Here is a 22,485-nt window from a genome sequence, read left to right on the forward strand (position 1 = left end):
GGTGGGGTAGTTTGGAAGAGTCCATTTGTGAAGGGTGGCCTTTTTTACAGAAGGCATGAAAAGCAGTAGATTGCAGTAGGAAACGTAGCCTATCAGTTTCTCAGTGTTGATTCACTCCGTGTTGTAGTTTTTATTCCGATTGTATTAGGCTACACATCCATTCATGAGAATAGATCGGGTCACTCGCACCGGTGCGCCTAAATATTTTTTCACAGTCGCACGCAGTAATTTTTAGGCGTAAATGCGCCCAAAATGGGCGTTATGTAGAGCCCTGCGCGGGCCTCGTCCGTCTGGGGAGGTGTTTATACTCGACGCGCAGACCGGGTGTGGCGTGATGAGATGTCATTCTCGGCCAGCAGATTCGTCTGGAACTCGCGCACTCCGCGTCGACGTCAATTTTGCCGCGCGCATGTTTTCCTGTAACGTTAATAGTTCGTAAAATGCTGTTAATTTGGCTCTGAGCTAAAGACTGACTGAGCTCAGTGTCTTTTAATGTTTATTTTAGGTTTCACACACTTCAAATTACATTACATGATCACAAAAATGTCATGTATATCAGGAGAAGTGGATGATCTTAGGTTATAAATCCAGCATGCCCCATCTCTGTCAGTGTTTAAACATTTAGCCGCGGTGCGGACGCCCACAGCCCGAGATAACTTTACCAGTCAACTAGCACAATCATTTTCTACCCTGTTCCCTCGTGTAATGTCACATAAGGTGAATTACGGGTAATTGGGACACTTTTACCAAAATCAAAATTTATTCAGCAATTAAACTTGCTAAATTTGAAATAAATATTAGCATACTGTTCTACTTGTAGTATTTTTCCCCCATATAATTATATCTCGGTCACAAAATATGGTGTTTTCCCGGAAATCAACATGGCCATGATGTCACAAGACCGCAGTGTACCTTTGCTTGTGTAATAGATTTTGTGTGTGTTTGTGTTTCCTGTAAGTTTAGTGGTTTGGTTTTTAGTCAAGCAGGTAATAAAGACTACAGCACTGTAGGGATGGCTCGATACCACAATTTTGGCTTCGGTACGGTACCACAATCTAATACCGAAGTACCGATATTAAATCGATACCACAAGGTCTGATATTAGCGCGGGTATATTGCACGCGAATGGGAACAATTATGCAAGTTTTGAGTTTATAAAGTGGGAAATTACCACAAATGTTTATTAGTAAATTAATCAGCGAAGCTTATCACATCAAATCAGTCATTTGAAAACTTTCTTGTGAGAAATAATTTCAGCAAAAATCTCTCAAAATTAGCTAATTGCTTCTGGTTTCAAAAGACATCGCACTACACTAAAGCAATCTGCATAATCCGATTCAACATTTCACACTCGTCTCGGGACGGATAACGGAAATCATTTGAACACGCAAGAGATTTTATAGCATTTCGTAATAACAGTTACAGGAGACATGAGCTTATAACAACGACACACACACACACACACACACACACACGCCTGTCACTTAGTCACGCTCGCACATTACACATTAAGTTTCCTTAAACAGTCAAATGCACAGAATTATGTACAAATGTCCATCTTTAGTGAGTATTCACATAAACACAGTCGGTTGTGTCTAACGCGAATGTAAACAGTGCAATAGTATGCGTGCAAATATAATGAGATCTAAATGTCATTGGTTGAAACGAACGCTGGAGATTGTGATATTTGATCTTATGTTAGGCTGTGTGTGTGCGTTGATCAGTGTTAAAAAAACAAAAATGTCTAAATGAGATGGTTTGAATGATCCACTGACCTGTCAATCTCTTAAGATTTCCTAAAGTCAGGATAGTGACAGATGCTTCTTGGCTAGGTTTGATGGTTCTTCATCAGTTTTATAAGCAAAGTCATTACAAATGTCACTTCTACTCCTCTCTTTATTAATTCGTTTTGGACATCTTGAGTGAGATTCAACTGCTTTATCCATTTTGTCCGTCTATGTTGTTGTCACATTAGCCGGTTGTTTCGGGTCAGTTGGGGTAGCGCGCTGCCATCTAGCGGTGAACTTCGGAAAAGCAGCATATACCGAAATGTGCCAAATCATGATATCATACCGTTTTAAATAAAATATATACCGGTATTTTTCCAGTACCGGTATATCGCGCATCCCTACAGCACTGTGCATACTGACAGCACAGTAATAAACAGCAGAGTCTGAAGGACTGAGATCAGAGATGGTAAGAGCTCCATTCAGTGTTTCTGTTCTTTTCAGATGAAACCGCTCTTTAAATTCATCCTCATTGGTTGGTTCACTTGAAGGACCATAGCTTAATACTATTAAGACCATGGCTGTATCCTTCTGCTGATACCATAACATATTTGGCTTGCCACTGTCATCATAACTACACGTTAACGTTGCTGTGTTGCTCTTGTTGGCTAATATTGGTGTAAGGTTCTGTTGAATGTTCACACATCCTGCCTTCCCTATGGAAAAAAATAAAAACATAAGCATTTAGACATATTTTATTTCCAAGAAAAGGACAATAACAAACATGCAAGTTATAATTGCTCATCATTTTACTACCAAAGGACACCTTACCTATATACAATAAGACAAATATGCATAGTCCATATGCAGCATTAGGCATCGTCTAAAACAGGGTTAGAGGCTTCTAAACACAGCAAAGATAATATGACGAGAGAGACAGTGTATAAGACTTTACTGACAGAGAGGAGAATACAGTCACATCTCCCTCTACTGACTGTATCAACGATGTGAAATTGGGGGAAGGAGGAGTATAACGTCATTGAGATCTGTATGTGTGATTTCTATGGGTTATGGGATATGGTTTCATTTATTTGTGGTTGAGGCAGGTGTGATTGCCGGCGTCAGTCCAAAAACATTTTTGTCATATAGTTTATTGTGTTTAATTCACTGTGTAAACTAGCAGCACACAGATACACCGCATCAATCCCCTCTTTAACATCCACAGTCAGGGTCCATTTCTTTTTCTTTGTACCTGAAATATTAAAGCCAGTCTCAAATCCCTTCTCATTAGAGGGACTGTTAACAATGTAGCTTCCAATAAGAACTGGTCCTTCGTCTTTTATTTGCCTGTACCAGTATTTGTAGTCATAGTCGGTGTCGTTCTGGTAACAGTGCATTTCAACTGAAGAGCCTGGAAGACTGGATATGTACCTCGGCCATTGAGTTATTAGAACACCGCCACTGAAATCTGCTGCAAATACAAAGATATATTATCAAAATATGCTGTTTATTAGAAACTGCATTACAGGGGAATCACCGTAAGCTCTATTCCAAGTTAAAGTGATACCTTTAAGACAAAGCAATGCGAATAGTAGTAAGGAGTCCATTTAGAGTACATGAAATATGATGCTTTCTGATGTTAGAAGAAAAATATAACTATTGTTCTTTCTTTAAGACACACCCCTTTGTTGTCATTGGTGGAAAGGCATGTTTGTTCTCTTTCAAAACCTCGTGTCTACACATCTGCCTTCTTTAAAGTGATTAATTTCAAATGCAGCTCAGACAGTCCACAACAGAAACCGCAGATACCAGTGGAGTTCAACATCAGCATGTTGCCAAACGAATGCTGTAATAAGAGTAAAAATAGCAAAGACACAAATATGGACCTTTTATATACAGGTGCTGGTCATATAATTAGAATGTAATCAAAAAGTTGATTTATTTCACTAATCCCATTCAAAAAGTGAAACTTGTACTTTATATTCATTCATTGCACACAAACTGATATGTTATATCATAGCCTTATCATGCACAAACTGAACTTGACCATCTCTGAGGAAAGTGATATTTTGATACAGCAAGAGAGAAGACATTGACATGACATGCTTTTCATTTATTTGGCAAAAAAAAGGAGAATCTGTATTGCTATCTCTACAGGAACTTATGTGCCTTTTTAGCACACAAAGATTGAACTGAAGAATTAACTTTCGTTTATCAAACTGCAGTGTAGCTTTAAGCCTCGTTTATACACGACGCGTCCGCTCGAGCGCAAGGGTGTGCGCGGCAAAAATTACGTCGGCGCGGAGTGCGCGAGACCCCATTTCGCTTGGTGTTGTGCACGTCAAAATTTCGTAACTTTGTGTGTGGCTCCGCAACCGAAGAGCCATGAGTTCCAGATGAATCTGCTGGCCGAGAATGACGTCTCATCACGCCGCACCCGGTCTGCGCGTCGAGTATAAACACCTCCCCAAACGGACGAGGCGCACGCAGTCAACGAGAGAGACGAAGAAAACAAAAAAGCATGCAAATGGCAATTATCGCGGCCGGAAAAATGATCGAGCTCATTTTTTTTATCGTGCGATTATTTGATTTATCGACTATCGTGACAGGGCTAATCATAGAGTGATTGACTGTTTTTATCAGCAGTGAAAATTGTTTCAAACAAAGATCACCACAGCGTTTGACGTTCGATATTTGCAAATTTATGGGCCGTGTCTAAAGTTACTTACAACATTGGTATACAGGTTTCTAACTTCAATAGCATATGAAGAGAATGACTTGCATTCATAAAACCAACTGTAAAGTCTTCATCTAGGTGTCAGGTACGATGCACACCTTTTGGATTTTTCAAATATTTATTCAAATAAAATCACTTAAATATGTTTATGTATCAAGCTACTGAATGAGCTTATACACAAAATATGCTGATTTAAATGTCATAGCTTATAGAGTACTGATGAGAATATTGTTTGAGAATAAATATTCTATGATAAATCATATTTACACCAAAAAATCTTATATTTTTCAGACAAGCAACTGAATTGTAATTTTGGTGATTTAAAGATGAGTTTTAAGGGATAAAATGATGTCTTTTGAATAGAAACCAAATGTGCTTTTAATGAATCCCACAGATGTTGTATTGTTTTTTTTGTGCTTCCTGTAAGTTTAGTGGTTTGGTTTTTAGTCAGGCAGGTAATAAAGACTACAGCACTGTGCATACTGACAGCACAGTAATAAACAGCAGAGTCTGATGGACTGAGATCAGAGATGGTCAGAGCTCCATTCAGTGTTTCTGTTCTTTTCAGATGAAACCGCTCTTTAAATTCATCCTCATTGGTTGGTTCACTTGAAGCACCATAGCTGAACACTATTAAGACTATGGCTGTCTCCTTCTGCTGATACCAATACATGTACCTCATGGAACTGTCATCATGACTACGTTATCTCGGCTGTATTGCTCTTGTTGACTAATATCGGCGTCAGGTTCTGTTGAACGTTCACACATCTCACCTTCCCTGTGAAGAAAAGGCTTTTAGAGATAGATAATCTATTTCAAAGCAAAAGAAAATAAAGTAATTGATCACATTGCTATCACAAAACATCTTACCGATACACAAGAAGAAAAATATGCACAGTCTATAGACAACTTTAAACATTCTTCTAAAGGAGGGTTGGAAAAACACAGGCACTGGATCAAGCGCACAGCCAAAATAATGTAATGAGAGATTGTGTGAGACTTTACTAAAGATAAAAAATGAATCCTCTACATTTGAATAAACAACACATCTCCTCTACTGTCTGGATGAAAGAGGTCTAATGTGAATGTTTTAGCGGGAGGAGGGAGGAGTATAACGTCACTGATGAGATCTGTGAGTTCTCAGGTTCTACCGACTTTTTTTAAGTTTCTTTTATTTGTGGTTGAGGCAGGTGTGATTGCAGGTTTCCATCCAAATAGTTTTTTGTTGTGTAGCTTATCGTCATTCATTCACTGTGTAAACTAGCAGCACACAGATACACCGCATCAATCCCCTCTTTAACATCCACAGTCAGGGTCCATTTCTTCGACTCTTTACCAGACACTTTAAAGCCCTTCTCAAAGTCCTTCTCGATAGAACTAGCAGTCCCGACGATGGTTCCAATAAGCAATGGTCCTTCGTCTTTTATTTGCCTGTACCAGTATTTGTAGTCATAGTTGGTGTCATTCTGGGAACAGTGCATTTCAACTGAAGAGCCTGGAAGACTGGATATTATGGACCTCGGCCATTGAGTTATTAGAACACCGCCACTGAAATCTGCTGCAAATACAAAGATAGACCAGATTTGTCATCCCATAAAAGTCTACATCAGAAAAACATACAAATCTTGATATTACAGTTTAATTTAATACCTTTGAGAAAAATCAGTGACAGAGATAGAAGAAGAAACATTGCCATTTAAATGTTCCTCTGTGCTCTGTTCTCTGGTCATTATACACTTCTTTACAAACTAGTAGATTTAGAAGCCACGCCCCCTTGTTACATCGTGGTTGGGGTGAAATTAAATATAATTAGGTATAACATTAGGTATAATAATTCAAATATCATCACTATTTAAATTAAGTATAAAATAACTCCAGTTTAACAGACTATTTTAAACATGATAAAATTTTTATAAATATTTTACTACACCGTATGTTTTTAAATTACAGTAGGCTATATGGGGAGTCCAACAAGGAATTATAGCTTGTATAATTAAAACAATTTATTTTTGGATTTTTTAATGGAAGCTTGTTTCCGCCATATAATAAAAAAATTCTCACAAATCTCTTTTTTTCCTCTGATTTCTTACTTTTTTCCCCTCAAAATTGCTATATAAAGTCGTAATTGTGAGTTAGAAGTCAGATTTGTGGACACTGTTCTGACTTTTTTTTTCCTTGCAATTGCTAGTTATGTAGTCCAAATCTGAGAAAAAAGTAAGAATTGCATGATGTAAACACATCTAAGAGAGAGTCTGAATTGTGAGAACTGAGAAGTCGCATTTTTATTTTATTTTTATTCCAGAGCGGAAATGAGCTTCCATACTTTTTCTTCAGTTTTTATGTGATTCAAAGATTTTGTGAAAGATAGCTGCACTGTAAAAAATTTGTGGTGGTTTTTGTTGGTTTAACTTAAAAAAGTAAGTAACCTGGTTGCCTTAATTTTGAGTTTATTGAAATTAAAAATTTGAGTTGATGCAATGAAGGAAATTAGTTTAATAAATAGAAACTCAAAATATTTTTTGAAAATAGCACAATTTGGCATATTTCACTGTCATCAGAAATAACACATACATAATTACCCAGTATGCTTACAAAATCTTTTAATAATCTTTTAATAAAGGTTGTCGAATCTCAAAAAATGTTCATTGTATTAACTCAAAAATTTAATCTTAATGAACTCAAAATTTTAAGGCAACCAGGTAACTTTTTTTCTACATTTTTTACAGTGTGCCAATAATCACTCTTCTAGAATTTCCGCTCTGCTATAAGCCCTGTACCTGATTATAAACTACACTGTACACATTTTAAAACCAAATACCACAGATACGGTTCCATTTCCTGTTTTAATGCTTAGGTTTTTAGTCAGGCAAGTGATTGAGAATATAACACTGTGTCTTTTAGCTGCACAATAATAGACAGCAGAATCTGAAAAGTTCAGTTTAGAGATTATCAAAGCTCCAGTCACGGTGTTTTTTCTGGTGAGCTCGAATTCGGATCTTTGGAATCCGGGTTCATAGTTTGGGGCAGCCATGTCGTAGCCATAACCGATGAGGACCAACGATTTGCTGTTATGAAGTTGTTGATACCATAACATGACATCTAAGTTATTGTCATCATGACTGCATGAGATCTCTGCCTTGTCATCTGGTCGTCTGAATAAAGACGAAGGCTGATCGAACCGAACACAGTCGGAAAGACCTGTATGAAGAAAATTCAATTAAGCTGTTTTTCTTAGAAAGTGAGTCTTTCAAAAGAGAATGAATGGTGTAAAATAATTCATACGTGCAAATAAGATACTAAAAATGCCCAGTCTATAAGCAACACGGCACATCCTTTTCTCGTGAAGCTGTAGAGAGAGTAAGATTTAGCAGCAAGTGCACATTATCAGCAGCTCAACTGTACGTTTATTCTCTAGATTTACACCTCCCCCTATCGTCCGATACACCTAAAGCTCTGGAGGTTTTGAATAAGCAGATGCAAAATACCACAGAAATGCTAACCACAGACTATACGCTTAGACAATATATTTTAGAAAAAAAGTGTGATCTTAGTGTATTAAATAAGTAAAATAAAATATTTAATTGTACTCAAAAATGTTGTGCCTTTTGAATCAAACCTTATTTCTAGTTTATATGTTGTTTAAACATTGCATGAATGACGGATGCTTACCCTTTTGTGTGCCTAATTGTATTGAATGTTTACTTGTTTTGTGCCTTAAATTCTAAAAGATTTTAAAACACTGTACTTTTAGATAATATAATATATACTTTAAAAAGTGTACTTTGTAATGATGTCAAATTACTTAAATATACATTTTAAATTGAGTTTTAAAGTTTCACACTTTTTTGTGTTATGAATATAATTTACCCTGAGGCATTTTTTAAATTTTATTACCTTTACCTTTTATAAAGGGCATTTATCCCTGATCATATAATAATTTATATAATTTAATATATTAAATATATGCTTCATCTTTCATTTTAAATTACGTTTGATCAATAAATTCTAATAGAATAATAATACACTATAGGGTTGTTGCCAATTAAATTAAATTAAAAATAAAAATTCCATCTAATAATGTTATGAGATTGTTTTAAATATATTTTAAATATACAAATAAGAAATGTTGGAAAGAATGAAACTTTAACATGACACCAAACCGACAGTAGGTGGCGCAGTGACTGTCTTAATGAGTGAGTCATTGAGTCATTTATTCAAATGATTCTTTCAAACGGCTGATTTATTCAAGAATGAGGCAGTTGTTAATGAATGAGTCATTGAATCTTTGATTCAAGCGATTTGTTCAAAATGCTGAATCATTCTGTGAGGCACTGTGCTTCTGCTGTGATCTTTGTTTGCTGCTGAAACCGAACAAAAACAGTCAACATTGTCTAAAGTGTAAGTGACTTGATTTTAACTGTTTATTGAACTGTTGTATGAAATCATTGTCATGTTTTTGTCCTTTGTGCACTGCTTCGCTGATTTGTTTTGGTTTCTCGAGAGGCTGCGTGAGCCTTAACCGCAGCTTTATTTAACAAAGATAAATTGTATCATTAATTATTAGTTATATTTTATTCATACAGTGAGACTAATATTTTACATGTGATTTTTTTGAGTACTCTTAGATATACCCGTTGTATTTATCTGTGTTTGTGATTTTGTTTATTATTTTTCTATTATTTCCTACACAATCACTCCAATTATTCTAGAGTGATTCATTCTTTACAAATAGAGCTATTCAGATTATCTGGTTACATTTTTGTTTTTCAATATATATTGCAGAAAAACTGATTCTCTCTCTCTCTCCAGTTTTTTGACCAGAGTTTGACGTTTACAACTCAGAAGTGAATTGAGATTTGCTAGACGACACTCACGGCAAATTAGATTTGCTGCTGCTAGGGTGCGTCTAGATTTCCAGGCTAGTGGATCCCTACCTTGCAACTACATGTCAGTTACCGGTCATAAAAGTACATGTAGTATTACACAAAGTATTAAACTGTCTGCTTAATATCTGCTGATACTTTATTTTGATGCTTCTAACAGACATTCTACTGACTATAAGTAATTTTACAAGTGCATGTCAACTTGTTTTACTAACCCTAACAATAATGGTAACCTAACGGTGTCCTAAAACTCTGAGTTAGCCCACATGTAGTTGCAGAGTTAATTTTAGTTTGAATGTATGAAAGTGAACTATCGAAATTAAGTATGGTAAAAATTGTTTCAAAACAAATTACATTCTATTATTTTATAGTTTTATAAAGGCTTTTCAGTACACCAAAAAGGCTTGTTAGGGTTACACAGTATAAAATATTTCAAAGACAATATACACCGATCAGGCATTACATAATGACCACCTTTTCTAATATTGTGTTGGTCCCCCGTTTGCTGCCAAAACAGCCCTGACCCATCAGGAAATTATGAAATAACAATCATAATACTACATAATGCTACTTTATGGTTATGAATACGGTTAATTTTGAACTGCTATGAGCCTCTATGAGGAGGAGAGGCATTTTGTTGTACGCAGCACACTCTTGTCAAACTGTGTCACTCACAGCACAGAAATACACTGCACTGTCTCCTGAAACAGCACTGGAGAGCAGAAGTATTCCTTGGGTTTTTGAGTCTCCATAAATATGAAAGCGATCATAGCCCTTCTCTGGATTAAATGTTGTTAGGTAAAGGTGCCCAAGAAGTTTGAAGGATTTTTCTTGTGCTGGTTGTTGGTACCAGTAAAGGTAGTAATAGTTGCTGTAAGTGTGAGTGCAGCTGATGTTCACAGACTGTCCCAGATGAGTTATCATGACTGGAGGCTGATTAATAGATGCAGCAAGAGAAATGTCTATGAAGGAAAAGGCACATATTGATGCTATCAAATATAAAATTCATAAATATTTTTTAACTTAATTTGTATTTATAAACATTCTTTATTAAGAAGAGTACAAAAATCACCTGTTAACCAGATCAACGCATAAAAGAAAAATAAGGTAATCAGCGTCATTCTTGCTTGGAAAATGAATTACTGATTCTGATGCAGACGCTGAAGCTAAAGCATTTAGGAAACGTGGCTTGTTCTCGTCTGTGATTGGACATTCGTCGTTTAAGTCCTGCCCTGTCAGAGAGATTCATGTTTTACATGTTTTTACCTATAGGTTAAGATGTATTGTAGGTTGGTTACAAATTTGCTGTGTGCAGTAATATGTAGAAAATAAAAATATTCAGATATCTGTCAAATTTCCAAACACTTTCTTTGTTAACACAATACTATTGTCATTCATTTAAATGTACAGATATATGGAGCCTTAAAATAAAAATAATAAAAATTAAATAAACATAATTTTATTAATATAAATAAAATATGTAGTGTGCAATTAACTATATATACTATTCTAAATATGTACACCAATCAGACATAACATCATAACCACCTTCCTAATATTATGTTGGTTTCCCTTTCTCCCTTTTGCTGCCAAAACAGCCCTGACCCGTTGAGGCATGGACTCCACTAGACTCCTGAAGGTGTGCTGTGATATCTGCCACCAAGAAAGGTGAAGTGAATGACACTGATTATCTCTTCATCACAGCCCCTGTTAGTGGGTGGGATATATTAGGCGGCAAGTGAACATTTTGTCCTCAAAGTTGATGTGTTAGAAGGAGGAAAAATTGGCAAGCGTAAGGGTTAGACGACTGGGTCAGAGCATCTCCAAAATTGCAGCTCTTGTGGGTGTTCCCGGTCTGCAGTGGTCAGTATCTATCAAAAGTGGTCCAAGGAAGGAGCAGTGGTAAACCAGTGACAGGGTCATGGGCGGTCTTGCATGGGGATTAAAGGCTGGCCTGTGTTCTCCGATCAAACAGATGAGCAACTGCAGCGCTTGTTGTGTTTTCTGGCAACAGAGTCATGGGCAGCTAAGGCTCATTGATGCACCCTGGCCCGTGTGGTCTGATCAAACAGACGAGCTACTGGAGCTCAAATTGCTCAAGAAATTAGTTTTCGTTCTGATAGAAAGGTGTCAGAATACACCATGCATCGCAGTTTGTTGTGCATGGAGTTCCATAGCCGCCGACCAGTCACGGTGCCCATGCTGACCCCAGTCCACCACCGAAAGTGGCAACTTGCGTTTGAGCACGTGAGCATCCTAACTGGACCACTGAGCAATGGAAGAAGGTGGCCTGGTCTGATGAATCACATTTTCTTTTACATCACGGATGTAAAAGAAAATGTTGTGGATGGCCGGGTGCTTGTGCATTGCTTACCTGGGGAACACATGGCACCAGGATGCACTATGGGAAGAAGGCAAGCCAGCAGAGGCAGTGTGACGCTTTGGGCAATGTTCTGCTGGGAAACCTTGGGTCCTGCCATCCATGTGGATGTTACTTTGACCCATACCACCTACCTAAGCATTGTTGCAGACCATGTACACCGTTTCATGGAAACTGTATTCCCTGTTGGCTGTGGCCTCTTTCAGCAGGATAAAGCGTCTGCCACAAAGCAAAAATAGTTTGAGGAGCACAACAACGAGTTTGAGGTGTTGATCTCAATCCAACCGAGCATCTGTACGACGTGCTGAACAAACAAGTATGGGATCTTAAAGGATCTTCTGATAACATCTTGGTGCCAGATACCACAGCACATCTTCAGGGGTCTAGTGGAGTCCATGTCTCGACGGGTCAGGGCTGTTTTGGCAGCAAAAGGGGGACCGACACAATATTATGAGGTCATAATGTTATGCCTAATCAGTGTATACACCGTAGTTGTTTTCCTTCCATCACTCCATGGTTGTTGTCTTTTTATGTTCAAATTCTGGTTGCTGTTAGTGCATTCAGCTTAAATTACTTGCACACTAAAACATATTAGTGCCCTCTATTTGTATACTTTTTTATTGACAGTTTTGGAGAGAAAACGGCACCTGCTGGCTTTTTTAAATTCAAACAGGTGCAAAGTATACAGTTATACAGTTTTTGTCAGTGACTATAACAAATTGTGCGACTGTGCACACTAGCTGCACAGAAATACACTGCGCTGTCCTCAGCAGATATGTCGGAGATGAGCAGGAATGCTTCTTTTGTAGCATGTCCTGTGATGTTAAATCTGGATTTGAACTTCTCTTCTGGAGAAGGAGCTTCATAACTGAGCATTCCAATAAGTTCTAAAGAACCACTGTTGCTTTTCTGCTGATACCAGTACAGGTACGGATAGTCGTTGTCACCGTGATAACAAGAAAGCTTTGCTTGTTTCTCCTCCACAGTCTGAAGATGATGTTTGGGAGACTGCTGAATGACAGGAGAACAGACCACACAATCTACAAGAAGGTGAATCAAACATACAATGCATATAAAAAATTTTAGACTGCATTGCACTGGAATGCTTACCTGTTAACCATAAAGTCATGACAATGGATAAAATGATTGCTCTGATCATGCTGATAATTCAACCAAAGCTACAGAAGAAACATCAAATTCACAATGCAGTGTTTGCCTCTCTAAAATGTTTCTTCTGCAGTCATAAAGGTCACGGCTATCAGCTATCTTGAGACCGAGACTGTTGTTCACCTCAGAAACCAATCACCTAGATGTTAAATGTTAGGTGTTTGCTTATTGGTCAAAAGATTCCACCCACAAGTGTCTGCACTAATATAGTCACTATATAGCTGTGTATCCTCCTTCAGTGCAAGTTAGTGGGAATTTTTTTTTTCCCCCATCTTGCTTCATATTCTGTTTGCAATAATTCTAAGTTTGATAATTTAAGAAATTTGGATTAATTTCACAAGGTCAATCCAGTTCTTACTTTCATATACATTTATACATTTTTATACAGATGTAAATTATGTGGAAAGTTTATTATAAATGCTGGCAGGAGTGGGCTGCCAACATGGCTGGTCTTCATATAAACATCAAACTTTACACTAAATTGAAGCGTGGTTTTCAAGCAGGGATGAAATGTGATCAAAAAAGGCCTCCATTCATATGCATTTTTCTTTTTTGTTTTGTTTATTGGGGTTTTGCCTTCCTTTGATAGGACAGTGTAAAAGTGTCAATTAAGTACAAGGAGAACGAGACTGAAACATGTCCCAGGCTGGTCTTGAACCTCGGAGCCCATGAGCAAAACCACTCGTGGCTTTTATTTAATTTTTTCTATTCAGACAGGTGCAAAGTGAGCAGTTTTTTGTTTGCGATTATAACAAACTGCACAGCTGTGTGTACTAGCTGCACAGAAATACACTGCGCTGTCCTCAGCAGATATGTCGGAGATGAGGAGGAATGCTTCTTTTGTAGCATGTCCTGTGATGTTAAATCTGGATTTGAACTTCTCTTCTGGAGAAGAAGCTCCATAAATGAGCATTCCAATAAGGTCTAAAGAACCGCCGTTGCTTTTCTGCTGATACCAGTACAGGTTTTGATAGTCGTTGTCACCGTGATGACAAGAAAGCTTTGCTTGTTTCTCCTCCACAGTCTGAAGATGATGTTTGGGAGACTGCTGAATGACAGGAGAACAGACCACACAATCTACAAGAAGGTAAGGAGAACATATCAATGCATTAACATTACATAATGTAGACTGCTTTGCACTGGAATGCTTACCTGTTAACCATAAAGTCATGACAATGGATAAAATAATTGCTCTGATCATGCTGTCAACATTCAACCAAAGCAACAGAAGAAATAAATTCACAGTGCAATGGTTGCTGCTCTAAATAGTTTCCTCTGCAGTTATTAATGTAACGGCTATCATGTATCTTTAGGCTGAGTCTGTTTTCCTCAGAAAGCAACAAAGAAATGCTAGGTTAGGTGTTTGCTTATTGGTCCAAGTCAATAGAGCCCACCCACAAGTGTCTGTGATGATATAGACGTCACGTTATGTAGCTGTGTACCCCCTCCAGTGCAAGCTGCAGTGCAGTCTGTCTTCATCTTCTATATGCAATAATTGTATATGTTCTGTATATATAGAGATTGAAGTGGAATGATTATAGAAGCAGGAGTTGGCTGCTAGCACGGCTGATCTTCAGAAAAACTTCCAACTTATAATCAAAGATTATCTTACATTTCTGTCAGTAGATCCTTATAAATATTACACAATGCTGCAAAGTTTGTGTAAATAACCTCTGCCAAAAAGGTGGGCTTTTTACACTTGATAGACACTCCATTAATTATAATATGGATTTTGAACAGTTATGAAAATTGAATTCTTTGTTTATTGGTTATTTGCCTTCATTTTATAGGACAGTGTAGAAGTGTCAGGAAAGTACGAGAAGGGAAGATTGAACTGAAATGAAATATATCCAGGATAGTTTTGAATCAATCTCAATTATTAAAACTGCTCATCCTATGTCAAGAGCAGTTCACAAGTCTGTGATGAAGGCCTTTATGCTGCTGTTGTCCATTAAACCCCTCATTTAAACAGATACACACTGAAACATCACATTTGTATTAGTGCCCTCTGTTTGGAAATGTTCTTATTACTGGTTTGGCACGAGATGCAAGAAACCTTTGTGGCTTTGAATTTTTTTTCTTCTATTATAACCGGTGCAAAGGGAAGTTTTTTGTCAGCAACTATAACAAATTGTGCGACTGTGCACACTAGCTGCGCAGAAATACACTGCGCTGTCCTCAGCAGATATGTCGGAGATTAGCAGGAATGCTTCTTTTGTAGCATGTCCTGTGATGTTAAATCTGGATTTGAACTTCTCTTCTGGAGAAGGAGCTTCAAATCTGAGCATTCCAATAAGGTCTAAAGAACCACTGTTGCTTTTCTGCTGATACCAGTACAGGTACGGATAGCTGGTGTCACCGTGATGACAAGAAAGCTTTGCTTGTTTCTCCTCCACAGTCTGAAGATGATGTTTGGGAGACTGCTGAATGACAGGAGAACAGACCACACAATCTACAAGAAGGTGAATCAAACACAATGCATATAAAATAAAAAAACTTAGACTGCTTTGCACTGGAATGCTTACCTGTTAACCATAAAGTCATGACAATGGTTAAAATAATTGCTCTGATCATGCTGATAATTCAACCAAAGCAACAAAAGGAATAAATTCACAGTGCAATGGTTGCTGCTCTAAATAGTTTCCTCTGCAGTTATTAATGTAACGGCTAGCATGTATCTTTAGGCTGAGTCTGTTTATCTCAGAAAGCAACCAAGAAATGCTAGGTTAGGTGTTTGCTTATTGGTCCAAGTCAATAGAGCCCACCCACAAGTGTCTGTGATGATATAGACGTCACGTTATGTAGCTGTGTACCCCCTCCAGTAAAAGTAAATGGAACCTATATGCAATGATTGTAAATGTTCTGATATAGAGATGTATAGAGGAATGTATATCATTTATGGAGGCAGGAGTTGGTTGCTAACACGGCTGATCTTCAGGAAAAACATCAAACTTTTTACAATAAATTGTAGCAATATATTGTCTTTGTACTATGTTTAAACTGTTATTAGATGCTTTTTATATTACTTAGTGCAAAAGGTGGCTGATACTGTTTGCACCTCAGTTTATTGTAGTATATTATAAAACAGTTTGCAATAATAACATTCTGTGTACAGTATATTATTTATATACTAAACTCATAAATGAATGGTGCCTTGTCATTGGGACATTACTTGCTCCTGTCCCTAAAGCCCCTTACCCCCTAACCATTAAACAGCTTTTTCTTAAAATAGACCCACTCAGAGCTCATATGTAATGGGAAAAGGGAGAAGAATGAGTTCGGAAAGAAGGATTTGAGCTTGAGTCGGTCGTGTCATAAGTTAACACCACCCGTCTTACTCTCTACACCTTTGCTCCGGGACTTCTTTTGTAATTTTCTCTTCCGGAAAAGTTTTTGTAAATAGCCTCTGCCAAAAAAGCGGCTTTTTGCATTTTTTTGCATTCGTTTATTCTTTTTTTGTCTTCATTTGATAGGACAGTGTAGACATATCAGGAAAGTAAGAGAAGAAAGAGATTGAATTTAAATGAAATGAATCCAGGATGGTATTGAACCTCAATCCTAATGATTGAGAGCAGTCAAGAGCAGTTCACAAGTCTGTGATGAAGGCCTTTATGCTGCTGTTGTCCATTAAACCCCTCATTTAAACAGATACACACTGAAACATCACATTTGTATTAGTGCCCTCTGTTTTATAAATGTTCTTATTACTGGTTTTGGCATGAGATGCAAGAAACGTTGTGGCTTTGAATGATTTTTTTTAATGATTCTATTATAACAGGTGTAAAGGGAAGTTTTTTGTCAGCTATTAAAGCAAATTGTGCGACTGTGCACACTAGCTGCACAGAAATACACTGCGCTGTCCTCAGCAGATATGTCGGAGATGAGCAGGAATGCTTCTTTTGTAGCATGTCCTGTGACGTTAAATCTGGATTTGAATTTATCCTCTGGAAACGAGGCTTCATAACTGAGCATTCCAATAAGTTCTAAAGAACCACTGTTGCTTTTCTGCTGATACCAGTACAGGTACGGATAGTTGCTGTCACCGTGATAACAAGAAAGCTTTGCTTGTTTCTCCTCCACAGTCTGAAGATGATGTTTGGGAGACTGCTGAATGACAGGAGAACAGACCACACAATCTACAAGAAGGTAAGGAGAACATATCAATGCATGAACATTAAGTAATGTAGACTGCTTTGCACTGGAATGCTTACCTGTTAACCAGAAAAAAGTGATTATGGTAAAAACGAGTGCTCTGATCATGCTGACAACATTCAACCAAAGCAACAGACTTTCTGCAGTCATAAAAGCACAGCTATCACATATCTTGAGGCTGTTGTTCACCTCATTTGACTGGGCTGTCAACAGGTGCAGATGTGTCATGTGATGGGGGAGGGATTTTGAGCGCAGTCTCGTATAAACTTGAAGCACTGTGCGGCACTTACTGCACAGAAATACACAGCGCTGTGCTCAGCTTTTACTGAGGACACCAGCAGGTTCGCCTCTTTCTCTGCATCTCCTGTTATTGTGAAACCCTTTCTGTCAGTCAAGGGTTGTTGGAAGGAAAGGAAGCCAAGGTGCTCGAGACTTTGCTCGTTTGGCTGCTGGTACCAGAAGATTTTGTCATAGCTCTTGTCATCGTGTCTGCAGGTGATGTTCATGGTCTCCCCAATGTCTAAGAAAAGGTTGATTGGTGTCTGTGTGACTTTTAAAGCCATACACAGCCCTGTAAGGCCAGTAGAGAGACAGTTAGACAGGTTAAACTACAGTGGCGCTATAGATGATATATCACTCGCCTCACCAATGCAACACTGAAGCAGGAAACATTTCACTGGAAATTCACTCATGTTGAGTTCAGGTTTAAATGTAAACTCATGAGTGAGCAAGTCAGGTTTTATGGATGCATGGGCGGAGCCTGGTTTATCCGGTTCACATCTGTGTTTTTACTACTTCTGCCCCCTGGTGGTAAGGAAATTCACAGTACAATACGGTATAACTCACTTAGTGAACTACTCACGGTCCAAAGTTATTTCATACTACATCTGCCATGTAAATAAACAATTTATTTTATATGGAAATTAATTGTTTTGTCACACTGGGCCATATCTCATCTATAAGGTTTTGACACAAAGGTCTCAAAGTTGATACTAAGTCCTAAAAGTTGGGTTAAGTCCTTTCTGGTAACCGTTGTTGTTATTTCAAATCACCAAAACAAACGCTCCACTAACCCCAAAAGGGTCTCGGCCCTATTTTGATAGCTCCGCCCCACACATGCGTAACCCAGGCAACGACTACGGCAGAATATGTGTTACACATCCAAGTCGAATATTCAATAAAAAAGTCACCCCTTCCATCACAAAAACACAAACCATTCTCATGACAACTCGATTGTACACAAGCATGACAGTCCAACTAACAAACATATTACAATTATGACAATAATGTCTGTCATCTGTTGGGGATGTCAACATGTCTTAAGTGAACTTTTGATTCTGTTGGGGAAAAACATCTGATGTGACATTGATATATATTTAAGATCCGTGCTGTACAGTAGGTCTTAATATATAGGCTGCGTTTCATTAATGTTAATCAAAATTGTGTTATAGAAAAAGAAAAGGTGCTTTTTTGTGTGTTTTTGTTTTTTCCTATAGCTATTTGTTGTTGACTTTGGTGTTACTTTAGGGATTTTAAGGTATGGTTGCTAGGTGAGGTGATTTTGTTTTGGAACCTTCAGAAAACTTTAACTAGCTTTTTCTCATAATTAACTTTGCTAACTCTCGACTTCAACAGGCATAGCTCAGTCTTTTTTTTCTTTCTTTTTTTTTGTCTGATTCAAACCAGTTATACATCATTTTGATGGTTTTTCAATAGAGAATGTGAAACTTGCTAATTGCGACTTATTTTGCCAGCATGGGTCACATTATAGTTCAAACTTGTCTTGAATTAATTCTTTTTCAAATAGTGTTTAAATAAACAAGTGAAAAAAAAATACTTTTCCCCTTTCATCGCTTTTTGCAGCTTTAATTATTATTGTTATATTTATTTGTTTGTTTGTTTATTTTGCCAAAACAATAGTTTAAAATTTTTTGCTGTACTTTTTCTGTCTTCTTTTTTTTTTAAGATCACAAGGTTGCAGTGTTGGGTTAGTTACACAAAAAAGTCATTAATTACTATCTACTAATTACATCATAATTACAGTGTAATTAGATTACTAATGACTTTTTCTAAAAAGTATTGCATTACTTATTCCTAATTACTTTCTAAATCCCATATCGACCTCACTCAGTTGAACGATACAAGGACATGACACTTCTCTTTTAATTCTTTCAAATAAATAATATATAGTTGCATAAATTGCTTTTAAAGGTGCACTATGCAACTTTTCGTCCACTGGAGGGTGCCTATTCTAAACGGCTCGCGAGTACTGGGACTTTTATTATGGCGGGACGGGACACAGTCAGCGGGCTTTTTCCGGTCAGGTAAAAACAGCTATTTTTATCATATCAGATACATTTAAGGGGCCAAGGGCTTCGGCCATCTGTCCGCTCTCTTCCCTGAACTGAAATGAAGTAGTGGGCTGTACTTTCCACACGATTGACATCAGGTTCAAGTACGCCAGGTTGGCTGGTATTTATGTTGCCCGCATACCGCCTCCCATGGCCGAGACTGGTATTACGACACCTGTTGGCCGGGGCTAGTAATGCTACTGCTAATTAAGGTTGATATCTCTGCAGCACTATAACTTGACATTTTTTTTAATGACGTCATCGCCCTTATTTCTTCTCATTCTTTTGATGCGTGTAGGTCATTATTTGGATATTTTTACCTCAATTTTTACACATGGGCATGGCACCTTTAAACTGACCATAATATTAAAAGGGGGAAGGTTACATAAAACAATTATAATATTAGATTACATTTTGATGTTAAATGCACAATTGCATTATATAGAATTGTTCTATTGGCTATACAGTCTTTAATGCAATGACATCAGAAGTAACTATTTAAATTACAAAAAATAATAAAGAGTAATCCTTTACTTTTTCAAAGGAAAAGTAATACATTTTTACTTGGTATTTACATGTAATTTTTTTTTTGAAAATAACTTATGTTGCTCACCACACGTATAATACCCTCTTAAAGCAGCACTAGGTAACTTTTCAACCTTCATAATATATTTTCAAGACTCTTGTGATGATACATCGACTTACAATAGGTTGAATGACATGTCTGCCATAGCCTGACGCGGTCTGTATCGTTTTTAATCATACATGCTTTTATAAAGTTATTTGGCCCGCCCCACACCACTGTATATATTTTTACAACCCGCCCCGCACCCGCGACCATTAAATAGACATACGGGGTCCGCGGGTTATGAGAAGACCTGCTCATCACTAGTTCTGGGCTATTATGGTTGTCATGTCAACAAATGCACACGCACATCCCCTGATGTAGGATAACAGCGTTTACGAAAGTTGTAGAGGACAATATTTTTTCCCAACTCTAAGGGGACCCCGAGAGCAAAAGTTACCTAGTGCTGCTTTAACATAAAGAAAGAGTGATGCAGTGATGTTATATGAGATTTATGATAACGTTTTTGTGCAGAAGTGCAGGAAACCCACAGCACCGTGTTCTCTTGCAGCACAGTAATATATTGCACTGTCGTCTGAGGAAAGGCTTTTCAGTGTCAAATTGCTGTTACTTGCACCATTCCCCAATAGCTCAATTTTATCCTTGAAAGCTGGCTCCGTGTTATTATTTGTTCTGTATAGATATCCCATGAGCTGCATTTCTCCAGTCAGAGGCTGCTTGTACCAGAGGATGACATTGAAGCTTGAACTAGTGTGAGAACAGTGTAGACTCACTGATTTTGTGTTGGTTTTGGGCAACAGGTCGGAAGGGGTCTGTGTGATAGAGTTCACAGAGAAGCCTGTTAAGACAAAGAAACATTTACAGTAACAACACTGTTAATGAACAATACATCTGTTGTAACGGTTGCTCTGTACTGCAACTCCTGATCCAGGTTAAATACTGTTTAAATGCATTTCCTTACCTGTAAAAAAGAGCAACAAGATAGCAGTTTTAATCAGATGTGTAATCATGTTGTACCTAAAGTCAAATGATAAACTAGGACAGAACAACCCATTCTTAAACCTATTTTTTTTTTGTCAGAAAGGAAGCCACATCATAACTTTATCAGTGAGAAAACAGTTTCTGCCCTCTGGTGTGCAAAATATGCTATCAAAAATGTTTACACTATATTTTAAAGCTTCCTTGTTATATTGTAATACATTGAAGTACTGAGTAATATTATTAACTGTCCGTACTATATATTTAGGGTTTGGTTTACGGTTAGTTGCATGGACTTATTCATAATTTACTGTTATAACTTAAGTAAACACATGTAATGTAACAAGGACACTCATTGTAAAAAAAAGTTACCTTTTTCTATATGTCTATTTTCTAACAGTAAAATAAAACAATTGAAAAGGAAAGTTTGTTGGTTGTTACTAGGAAGTTGCTAAGATATGTTGGGTGGTTACTAGCGCTGTTCCAAATACAATTTTTTGGGCTTCGAAGCTTCGATAGCAATCGACATTAAATATTTAAAGCTTCGGAGGGAAGAAACATATTATTCTCTTTAATAAAAGCAGAATCTCGAGAAGCGGCAGGCACCACGCGGGCAGGGCTTATATGCTCCGAGAACGGACAATGCACTAGTAATAGTAATGAAATTGCTAATTAAATGATAATAGTAATGAAAACACACAGGTCTGTTACTTCCCAGTTTTGATATATTATAGTAGTCATCATTTTGTTTAGTAAGAGAACAGATTAATTCACTCATCACGAGTGAGAAGCTGAATGACAAAATGATCGTGGAAGATCTGGTATCAAAGCAAATGTAAAAGCGCCTATTTAAGGGACGGTTAAGGTTTGTCATTGTACTGTTTTGTTGCTGTGTTTTTCATTAAGAATAATAGGCTAATGAACCCACAAATCAAGCAACCCACCCCCGATTTGTCAAACCGAAAATAAACTGCGCACGGCTGCATTCGTTCACGGCCGCTCGGTGCACAAGCACTGTAATGTGACGGTGAGGGAAAATGCTCTTATCTTCACATCCCTTAAGGTTAAAAATGCTAATACGTTTTGATTCTATTATTTTATTTTCCACAGTGTCAAACCAACACAGCTTAACCCAAAATGCAAGCTCAGGCATGCACTTTCTCCATATCGGATCGTGCAGTCGTGCACAGAATACTCTGTTGGAGAGAAGCAAATATATTTATTAAAAGGGGGATGAATTGAGAAATCAACTTCCCTTGAGCCTTTGATATATAAAAAAGGTTAATGGTAATGTATGAATATCCTGTAAGTCTCTGCGCTGAAAACTTCCTTGTTAGTAGAAGAAAACCAGCCCAGAAAACGAGGTTCTCATCGTTTCATCAAAAAATCATTTGTAAACAAGACACAGGTGGATTTGTAGACTATTAAAACACAGTGCTGTGCCTTCTATATTGGATCTGACAGGAATGATGCAACGCCCATCAAAAGCCAGCGTTCAGGAGAGAGCCTCAAAAACCAGTGTCG

The 22,485-nt window shown here is 37.5% G+C and overlaps 2 long non-coding RNA genes across 3 annotated transcripts in view; one reads left to right on the forward strand and one right to left on the reverse strand.

Moving 5' to 3' along the window:
* Positions 1–22,485, forward strand: part of LOC137090962 (uncharacterized) — a 162,311-nt gene that overhangs the window by 46,060 nt on the left and 93,766 nt on the right. Inside the window, exons 2-4 of one of the 2 annotated variants that reach the window (XR_010907999.1) lie at positions 12,714–12,777; positions 13,918–13,981; positions 16,977–17,040. This is a non-coding gene — a long non-coding RNA (uncharacterized lncRNA). The remainder of the gene's footprint in view (positions 1–12,713; positions 12,778–13,917; positions 13,982–16,976; positions 17,041–22,485) is intronic. The other variant, XR_010908000.1, reaches the window with a different exon arrangement.
* Positions 16,921–21,000, reverse strand: LOC137090964 (uncharacterized). Its single transcript, XR_010908002.1, has 4 exons — positions 20,945–21,000; positions 20,757–20,821; positions 17,106–17,617; positions 16,921–17,030 (listed from the first exon to the last, which is right to left on the reverse strand). It is a non-coding gene; the product is annotated as an uncharacterized lncRNA (long non-coding RNA).

The sequence above is a fragment of the Pseudorasbora parva genome, chromosome 10, assembly GCF_024679245.1.
Source record: "Pseudorasbora parva isolate DD20220531a chromosome 10, ASM2467924v1, whole genome shotgun sequence".
In the NCBI taxonomy this organism is placed as follows: domain Eukaryota; kingdom Metazoa; phylum Chordata; class Actinopteri; order Cypriniformes; family Gobionidae; genus Pseudorasbora; species Pseudorasbora parva.